The sequence below is a fragment of the Triticum aestivum genome, chromosome 3D (genome assembly GCF_018294505.1).
Source record: "Triticum aestivum cultivar Chinese Spring chromosome 3D, IWGSC CS RefSeq v2.1, whole genome shotgun sequence".
Classification (NCBI taxonomy): domain Eukaryota; kingdom Viridiplantae; phylum Streptophyta; class Magnoliopsida; order Poales; family Poaceae; genus Triticum; species Triticum aestivum.
Genome location: NC_057802.1, coordinates 16,823,964 through 16,834,507, shown reverse-complemented (window position 1 = coordinate 16,834,507; position 10,544 = coordinate 16,823,964).

Genomic DNA, 10,544 nt, shown 5'->3' with positions numbered 1-10,544 from the left:
GGACTAGCTGGGCTCGGCCTTCTTCCGGGCGCTGGACCACGACAACTGTACTGACCACTCGGCTAGTCGCGGCAATGTAGAGCAGCATGGGCTCCTTCTTAGTCGGCGCCGCCAGGAGAGGTGGACTAGTCAGCATCTTCTTTAACTCATGGAAGGCTTGGTCTGCTTGGTCATTCCACTCGAAATGAGTGGATTTCTTCATGAGTCGGTACAGGGGGAGAGCCTTCTCTCCTAGCCGGCTGATAAAGCGGTTTAAGGAGGCCAGGCACCCAGTGAACTTCTGCACGTCCCGCAACTTGGTGGGAATCTCCATTCTCTCAATGGCCTTGATCTTCACAGGGTTGCACTCAATGCCGCGTTCGGAGACCAGAAAGCCTAGAAGCTGGCCGGCTGGTACTCCGAACACGCATTTCTCGGGGTTGAGCTTGATCTGGAATCGGCGCAAGTTGGCAAATGTTTCTTTGAGGTCCTCCAGCAGGGTGCCGTGCTTCTCTGTGTTCACCACAATATCGTCTACGTAGACGTGGGCATTTCTGCCGAGTTGCTTGAGGAGGCATTTCTGCATGCAACGCTGAAAAGTGGCACCAGCTTTCCTCAAGCCGAATGTCATAGTCAGGTAACAAAAAGCCTCGAATGGTGTGATGAAGGCAGTCTTCAGGCGGTCTGCTGGGTCCAACTTGATCTGGTGGTATCCTGAGTAGGCATCCAAAAAACTCAACAGCTCGCATCCGGCCGTGGAGTCTATCACTTGATCAATCCGTGGCAAAGCAAACGGATCTTTGGGGCAAGCCTTGTTGAGGCTGGTGTAGTCTATACACATACGCCATTTGTTGTTCTTCTTCAACACCAAGACTGGGTTGGCAAGCCACTCTGGGAAAAATACTTCCATAATAAAGCCCGCGGCGAGGAACCGGACTATCTCTTCTCCTACGATTCTTCAGTTCTCTTCTGACAGTCTGCGGAGGGGCTGCTTGACCGGCTTCGCGTCGGCTCGGACGTGCAATTTGTGCTCGGTGAAATCCTTCGGAACACCGACATGTCCTTTGGGGACCATGCAAAGATGTCTCGATTCTCACGAAGGAAGTCGACGAGCTCGCCTTCCTATTTACTGTCCAGGTTTGCACCAATGACTGCAAACCTTTCCGGGTTCTCCTGGTCCAGAGGTATCTTCTTCGTCTCCTTGGCCGGCTGGAAGGAGCCCTGCGCATCATAATCCTTGGGGTTGGGGGACAAGGCCGGCTGCTTGCCGGCCATGGCCACAACTCGCTCCAGCATCTTCTTCTCTTCTGCCACTACGAGGGACTCGGCCAGCCGACTGCTGGCTGTGGCGCACTCGATGGACTTCTTGTAGTCGCCGGTTATAGTGATGATCCCCTTCGAGCTCGGCATCTTCATCTTCAGGTAGGCGTAGTGGGGCACAGCCATGAACTTGGCCAGAGCAGGTCGGCCAAGCAAGGCTTGGTAAGGGCTCTCCAGATCTACTACCTCGAACCAGATTGCTTCTCGGCGAAAGTGATCCTTGTCTCCGAAGAGAACATCCATCTTGATCTTGCCGATCGGGGAATAGGACAAGCAGGGTACGATGCCATGGAACACGGTCCGACTTGGCATGAGCTGCTTTGCCTTGAGGTTCAGCTTCTCCATGGTATCGCGGTACAGTATGTTGATACTGCTTCCACCATCAATCAGAACGTGGGAGAATAGGGCAGCTCGCCTCTCCGTTGCGAGGGTGACATCCAATACTAATGCGTAGGAGCCAGTGGACGGCATCACCTCTGGGTGGTCGGCCTGGCTCCAGTTGATAGGCTTCTCGGACCAGTGCATGAACTCAGGGTTGCTGGAGGCGACTGCGTTGACCTCTTGGTGCTGTCGGCGCCGGCTGCGCTTGTCTTCGACCTGGCTCGTGAAGACGACGTAGGCGGCGTGCTCTTCAGGGAACTCATCTTGAATGGCTCCGACTGCTGGTCGAGCAGCCGGCTACTGGGGGGCTGGAGGCGGCGGGCTGGGAGGCGGAGGCGGCACCAGCCCCTCGCCCTTGAAGATCCGTGTGAGCCAGTGGCACTTTCGGTGTGGTTGGACGGCTTCGCGCCGCTGTGGAACTTGCAGGGGGCATCGAGAGTCTGATCGTAGGAGAAGGCCGGCTGCCAAGCCGGCCTGCCGCCCTTCTTCTTGGGAGCGGGCCGTTCTTCGGGCTGCTCATCTTCGACTGTGGCCACCTGCCGACTGGTGGAAGGCGGCATAGGGGCCTTGCGCTTGTGGTCGTTCTGGTAGGGGCGCCGATTGGAGTCGCCAGCCGGTGTCTTGGGAGCCGGAGCGAGCACCTTCCCAGAAGCGTCCACTCGGAGCTCGGTCTTCATCGAGGAGTCGGCCGTGGCGTACTTATCTGCGATGATCAACAACTCGTCGAGGGTAGCCGGCTCGTCGCAGAGGAGTCGGTGCTTGAGGAGGGTGCCCTCTCGGCACCCGGCGGTGAAGTATTCGATGGCCTGAACCTCGTGTACCCCCTCACAGGAGTTGCGGAGCTCGGCCAACCACGTGAGGTAATCGCGGGTCGACTCGGTGGGCCCTTGGACGCAGAGGGAGAGCTGGCGGGGCTTGGGAGGCCGCTTGTACGTGCTGGTGAAGTTGCGGACGAAGACTTCCGTCAAGTCCAGCAAGCTGTTGACGCTGTAGGGCTTGAGGCTGTTGAGCCAGGTGCGCGCCGTGCCTTGCAGCATGAGGGGGACGTACTTCACGGCTACGCGCCTGTTGCCGTTGGCTATGCTGACAGCAGTAGAGTAGTAGATGAGCCAATCTTCCGGCTTCACAGAGCCATTGTACTTGGGCGTGTCTCTGGGGAGCGAGAACCCTTTGGGGAAGGGCTCGTCACGGATGCGGGGGCCAAAGCATGGCGGACCGACATCGTCTTCTTCTTCTAGCGCCAGGGATCGAGCTAGGCGGTCGATCCGGTGGCGGGCGTCGTTCTCGCTGACTCCTTCGCGGTGGCCTAGTCGGCCACCAAGAGTCGGATGCGTGACAGGTGGCGGGGTGGGATATCTTTCCCCTCGAGGCGGGGGAGGAGGCGGATTTCCTTGGCACTCCACTGCTCGAGGGCGGCCTTCCGCGTCGCGCTCGATGGTGATCCGAGTCCGGCTGCGGCTAGCAGCCGGCTCCTTGTCTTTCCTTGCGCGGGCGCCGCTCGCAGTCGGTGACCGGGATGTCGCGGCGTGCTCTTGGCGCGGGGGAGGACTCTCAGCGCGGGCGCCGGCTTCGTGCCGCTCTGCGGCCGCGTCGATCAGCTCCTGGATTCGCCTTGTCATGTAGGGGAGCTCATCAGCCCCCAGCCCGTTCAGTTCTTCAGCGGCCGCCTGAGCGGCTCGCTGATTCTCGAGCGGGGTGGCGTAGACGGGGCGGTCTGCCCCCAGCATGCTGGCGATGGCCGCGCCGCGCTTCTTGACGAGGCCGGCTCGGCTCGGCCCGCCAGGAGGCGGCGTGCCAAAGGCGGCGCGGTCGACTTCGCGCTGGTGAGCCTCGGTGAGGCGTCTCATGGAGGCTATCTTCTGGCCTTCCGCGACGAGGGCGAGGCGACGTGCCTCCAGGGTCTCGGCGTCGGCGTCGGCCGGGATGGGGACGGATAAGTCATGCATTACCGCTTGCAGGGCGTCGTGGGTGTTCTCGCCCGAGTTGGCGACGTGGCTGATGACCAGCACTTCATTGATAGCGCTGCTGCCGCTGTCAGCTCGAGGGAGAGGGTCGTCAAAGACTACCACATCGGAGGGGTAGGCGTCGAGCGATGCCGTGTCGGAGTCGACAAGCATCGGGTCAGTGGAGCCGACCGACTCCAAGTCTATAGCAGGCTCGCTGGAGACGTGAAGTTGGTCGAGGAGGCTGACGAGGCGGCTCTCGGGGTAGTCCGTGCCCGCGTCGGACGCGGGCTCGTTGGAGATGCGAGTCTCGCCGAGCAGATCGGCGAGGCAGCTCGCTGCGCAGGCGCCGTCGACGCCTTGCAACGCGTCGGGGCAAACGCCATCGGGTGCAGCAGGCTGGCTGCGCTCGCGGGGGAGGAAAAGGGTTCCCGTCCAGAACAGGTCTCCGGACGACGGTGCACCTGGCCCCACGGTGGGCGCCAAATGTCGGGTGGTAGGTGCGACATATGCCAACGAGTGGCTTATCATTGTGGGAGCCAGTAAGACATCCCCGGTGCCTGGAAACGGGATGAGGCGAAGACATGCACGCCGGCGAATCTTACCTAGGTTGTGGGCTCTCCGTGGAGATAACACCCCTAGTCCTGCTCTGCGGTGTCTCCGCGTGATCACTAGATCAAAACAAGTAGCTACAAGTGCTCCTTGAGCTGTCTGGTTAGAGGGAGAAGAAGGGCAAGGCTAGCTCTCCTTTTCTGTCTATGTGGTGTGTGTAGTTCTATCAGACCAACCATTTGCATGGGTGTCCCGGGGGGTTTATATAGGCCTACCCCCCGGGGGTACAATGGTAATCCGGCTGGGCGCGGGTCCCAGCCGTCAGTGTCTGTGCTCGCCGGCTTCTCCGCCGGCCATTGGGGCCCACCGACTGGTGGGTCCCGCCGGCTGCCGGCCTCTTGGCCGACAGGCCGGCTCCGCCGCTTGGGGGCCTGGTCGGCGGCTGGTTACTGTTGCCTCGCCTCTGATGACGAGGGCTTTGTCGAGGTAAGCGCGGCTACAGTGCCGCCGTCTTGCGGACTCTCACTGTAGCCTCACCTCGTCTTGTCTCCTTAATGAGGCACGTGTTTCGGAGGGAGGGAGGTAGCCGGCTATTGGAAGCCGACTACACCCCTGGCCGCCTAGGGGAGGCCGGGCCGCCTTCGAGCGTCTCTCTGGCTAAGGGGCTCGCCGCCTGCGGGCCGTACTGGCGCCTGTCGTGAGTGACATCGAGGTCAACATGGCTATAGTGCCGCGCCGGACGGGAGATGGCTGACCCGTACGGCGCCCTGTGGCCATGCCTGCTTCGGGATTCGGGGGTAGTGGGCTGTACTGCGGCCACGCCCCGTCTTATCACCGTTATGTGGATGTAGTCTTGTTGGGTGCAGTCTTGGCCGGCTTCCGGGAGTCGGCATTCTTCACGGCCGGCTTCTGGGAGTCGGTCCTCTTGAGGCCGGCTTCCTGGAGTCGGCCATCTCGTAGCTTTCTTGGGGAAGGTTTCTGAGACTGGGTCGCCTTCTGGGAGTCGGCCCTGGGGATAGTCGGCCGGGGGAAGGCGGCCCTCTGCTTTGTATGTTTGAAGGCTTGAATGGCCTGATAATTTTTTGAAGAGCCAGGGGGAGTCGGTTAGGCTAGCCATGGCCATTTACTCCGACAAATGTACTAGTGTCGATGATGTTTTCAGCATTGTCCTTTTGCTTTTGCCTTTTTGCTCCAGGAGTAAAAACAGTGCTTGTATCTGATTTCCTCTTTTTTTTGCTTGTTGCTAGATGTTTATTCCTGTTGAGCCTGGTGTAAGTTATCATTTCTTCCGCAGGTGGTTTGTTCCTCATGTTTTGTTCTGTGTCCTTTTCTGATGAATGAGGAGACATGCTGCCTGTTTCTATGCTTTGAATATCACCGTCTTCGTGTCCTGTATAATGACCAGGTAACAAAAAAGGATGTTCTTTTTGTCCGAAAATAGTTGATACACATTTAAAATATATATCTTCCATGATTATGCATAAGGAACGTGAAACTCCCAAAGGGGGTTTTTAGTTTTATTTTCTTGGGTTAAGATAGGTTATTACTATTGTTATCGATTGAGCTAATCAGGGGATGGAAGAAAATATTAATTATGGTTATGAGTGCAGCTGGGGTAGTGAAGTTAGGGTGGAGCATTTTCTGAGACAAAAATGCACTCTGCAGGTGATATTTCATAATTGGAGGAATATCATCAATTATAGTTCAAGATTTATTGGGTAAGCTAAACTATTTTTGAATTAAAAATAAGATAGTGTGCGAACATTTTTAATGTTTTCTATAAAGAAATATATAAAAAGTGGCAGGTAGTTTTATTTGTAGACATAGTTAAGTTATTGTTGTCAAGGATAGCAGTTAAGTAATTAATATCTCAATTTTTTTTTGTAGATGGATAGTGGAGACTTTTTGCTCAAACCTTTGACAGGAGCTTGCTGGATTGCATGCTCTTCAGCAGGGTCTTCGTCAGTATTTTGCTGCGTTTTAGCTTCTTCGTGAGGATTTGTCATTGCTGCATAAAAAATGGGCAGGTGTTCGAAGCAGAGTCGAGTGTCACAGGAAAAAAACCTGCGTGGTGTGAAAACAAATTTGCATGGATAGAGAGGCACGGGTTGTTTTACCCTAGAAGCACAGGGTACACCTATTCTTTGTTCGCGGTATTTCACACCAGAGGCACTTAATTTGAAAAACGGTTACATTGACGGGCCAAGAGATGTAGAAAATCTCGTACGATTATCAGTTTTGGCCTCTTAGGATGCTTGCGGGGTTTGGATCTATCGACGTATTCTAGTTACTGATGTTTCATGTTTTTACCTTTGAGCACAAATCGTATGGCGAAAATCCTAGGGCGGAGAGCAGTAGCATTTCTATTAAATCTCATCTCTGCGCTAGTTCAATTTGTTAGGCAAATTGATTTAGGTTATTAGAAAACTCCTAGGTAGCGGTGGCTAGGGTTGCTGTTCCTGGAAGTGGAAAAATCAATACGATCTACCCGGTGGAATGGAGTGGGATAGAATGATAATTACCTTCAATTACTTGTGCGGTGTTCTTCCCTTCCATCGGCTTATTGTGTCGTTGCTCCTTTTTTGTTGCGATTTCCGCCGCCGCTGTTGAAGTCCTCGCCGTCGGTCGCCGCAGCCGGAGGGGTTATTGGTGTTGTCGCGGGCAGAGAGTGGCTGATTGTATGTCGGATTTCAGTGTGGTTGGCGAACGCAGTGGCGGTTGTCCGGTGACGCAAACTCGATTTCGAGTTTGTGTTTGTGTGCAGAAGGAAGGAGGAGAGCGTGCGGGAGTGATGAAGGTTTCGAGATTTACTTTGCGGAAGGGGAAGCAAGCTAGTAGAAGAGGGAGGGGGAGATGGAAACCATCGAACCGTCTCTAATCTTCAACCGTCCGTTTGGGCATCAAGATTCGTTATGCTTGGCTTGGGTTTTTTTGTGTGCTACAATATTTTTTTAGTGTTGAGACTGTTAGTGCTGAAGTGGAGCCTCTCTACAGGCATGTGGATGCAGGCACACGAGGCACATAAGTGCAGGTTCTACAGGCATGTGGATGTAGGCACAGGAGGCACGGAAGTGCAGGTTCTACAGGCACTTCCAGAGGGAAGCACATGAGGCACGGAAGTGTGGGTTCTACAGGCAGTTAGAGAACCACGGGACAGGCCAGTGTCGCGTGAGGCACGTGGATGTAAGAACCGGAGGCATGGAAATGCAGCTAACACAGGCACGGACATGCTGCTTCTCGAGGCACGGGTATCAACCCTGTGGATGTAGTACAAGAGTGCGGTGGCAGAGGCATGTGTTAGAATGCTCGGTTAAAGAGGCATGGTTTTGAAGTTTCAGGAGCGACGCGGGCGTGGCAGTGGGACCATGTAAGAGTCACGACGCATGTTTCGTTAGGCACGTGAGGCACGTTGGTTCATGCACGGAAGGTAGAAAAGGTGAATCCAAAACAGGCACGTACGTGTGTTTTCTCAAGTCACGGGTGTTTACTCTCTGGATGCACAAACGTATGGCGGCAGAGGCATGGGTCCGACTACTCGGTTACAGAACCACATTCACGAAGTCACGTGGGTGTGGCATTACGGGGCATGTAAGAGTCTGGGCGAGTGACACGTGAGGCACGTGGGTGCATGTACGTGTAGGCACAGAAATGAAGGCATCATGTTTGCGAAGTCACGTGGTAGTGCTGAAGTGGAGCCTTTCTACAGGCATGTGGATGCAGGCACACGAGTCACGGAAGTGCGGGTTCTACAGGCACGTTGATGCAGGCACAGGAGGCCAGTGTCATGTGAGGCGCGTGGTTGTAAGCAGCGGAGGCGCGGAAATGAAGCCAACGCAGGCACGGATATGCTGCTTCTCGAGGCACGGATATCAACCCTGTGGATGTAGTACAAGAGTGCATTGGGAGAGGCATGTGTTAGAATGCTCGGTTAGAGAGGCATGGTTGTGAAGTCTCGGGAGTGACAAAGGCACGTTGGTTCAGGCATGGAAGGCAGAAAAGGTGAATCCAAAACAGGCACGTACATGTGTTTTCTCAAGTCACGGGTGTGCACTCTCTGGATGCACAAACGTATGGCGGCAGAGGCATGGGTCTGACTACTCGGTTACAGAACCACGTTCGCGAAGTCACGTGGGTGTGGCATTACGGGGCACGTAAGAGTCTGGGCGAGTGACACGTGAGGCACGTGGGTGCATGTACGTGTAAGCACAGAAATGAATGCATCATGTTTGCGAAGTCACGTGGTAGTGCTGAAGTGGAGCCTTTCTACAGGCATGTGGATGCAGGCACACGAGGCACGGAAGTGCAGGTTCTACAGGCACATTGACGCTGGCACAGGAGGCCAGTGTCGTGTGAGGCGCGTGGATGTAAGCAGCGGAGGCGCGGAAATGAAGCCAACGCAGGCACAGACATGCTGCTTCTCGAGGCACGGATATCAACCCTGTGGATGTAGTACAAGAGTGCGCTGGGAGAGGCATGTGTTAGAATGCTCGGTTAAAGAGGCATGGTTGTGAAGTCTCGGGAGCGACAAAGGCACGTTGGTTCTGGCATGGAAGGCAGAAAAGGTGAATCCAAAACAGGCACGTACGTGTGTTTTCTCAAGTCACGGGTGTGTACTCTCTGGATGCACAAACGTATGGTGGCAGAGGCATGGGTCCGACTACATGGTTACAAAACCACGTTCGCGAAGTCACGTGGGTGTGGCATTAGAGGGCACGTAAGAGTCTGGGCGAGTGACACGTGAGGCACGTGGGTGCATGTACGTGTAGGCACAGAAATGAAGGCATCATGTTTGCGAAATCACGTGGTAGTGCTGAAGTGGAGCCTTTCTACAGGCATGTGGATGCAGGCACACGAGGCACGGAAGTGCAGGTTCTACAGGCACGTTGACTGTGACGCCCCCGATTCAATCATACACTAATCATACACGCAAACGTGTACGATCAAGATCAGGGACTCACAGGAAGATATCACAACACAACTCTACAAATAAAATAAGTCATACAAGCATCATATTACAAGCCAGGGGCCTCGAGGGCTCGAATACAAGTGCTCGATCATAGACAAGTCAGCGGAAGCAACAATATCTGAGTACAGACATACGTTAAACAAGTTTGCCTTGAGAAGGCTAGCACAAACTGAGATACAGATCGAAAGAGGCGCATGCCTCCTGCCTGGATCCTCCTAAGCTACTCTTGGTCGTCGTCAGCGGCCTGCACGTAGTAGTAGGCACCTCCGGTGCAGTAGGAGTCGTCGTCGATGGTGGCGTCAAGCTCCTGGGCTCCAGCATCTGGTTGCGACAACCAGGTAGAATGGAAAGGGGGAAAAGAAGGAGAAAAGCACCCGTGAGTAGTCATCCAAAGTACTCGCAAGCAAGGACCTACACTACATATGCATGGGTATATGTGTAAAGGGCCATATCGGTGGACTGAACTGCAGAATGCCAGAATAAGAGAGGGATAGCTAATCCTGTCGAAGACTACGCATCTGGCAGCCTCCATCTTGCAGCATGTAGAAGAGAGTAGATGGTAAGTTCACGAAGTAGCATCATATAGCGTAATCCTACCCGACGATCCTCTCCTCATCGCCCTGTTAGAGAGCGATCACCGGGTTATATCTGGCACTTGGAACAGTGTGTTTTATTAAGTATCCAGTTCTAGTTGTCATAAGGTCAAGGTACAACTCCGGGTCGTCCTTTTACAGAGGGACACGGCTATTTGAATAGATAAACTTCCCTGCAGGGGTGCACCACATAACCCAACACGCTCGATCCCCTTTGGCCGGACACACTTTCCTGGGTCATGCCCGGCCTCGGAAGATCAACACGTTGCAGCCCTACCTAGGCACAACAGAGAGGTCAGCACGCCGGTCTAAATTCTATAGCGCAGGGGTCTGGGCCCATCGCCCATTGCACACCTGCACGTTGCGTACGCGGCCGAAAGCAGAACTATCCCCCTTAATAAAAGAGCAGGCTTACGTTCCAATCCGGCGAGCGCCGCTCAGTCGCTGACGTCACGAAGGCTTCGGCTGATACCACGACGTCGAGTGCCCATAACTTCCCCATGTAGTTGGTTAGTGCGTATAGACCAAATGGCCAGACTCAAATCAAATACCAAGAACTCGTTAAGCGTGTTATTATTAAGTATCCGCGGACGCCGACCAGGGCCAGGCCCACCTCTCTCCTAGGTGGTCTCAACCCGCCCTGTCGCTCCGTCACAAAGTAACAGTCGGGGGCCGTCAGGAACCCAGGCCCACCTCTACCGGGATGGAGCCACCTGTCCTTTCAGCCCCCTCATCAGAATCACTTGCGGGTACTCAACGAGCTGACCCGACTTTAGTCACCACATGTGTCATGTATATAAAGTATATAGT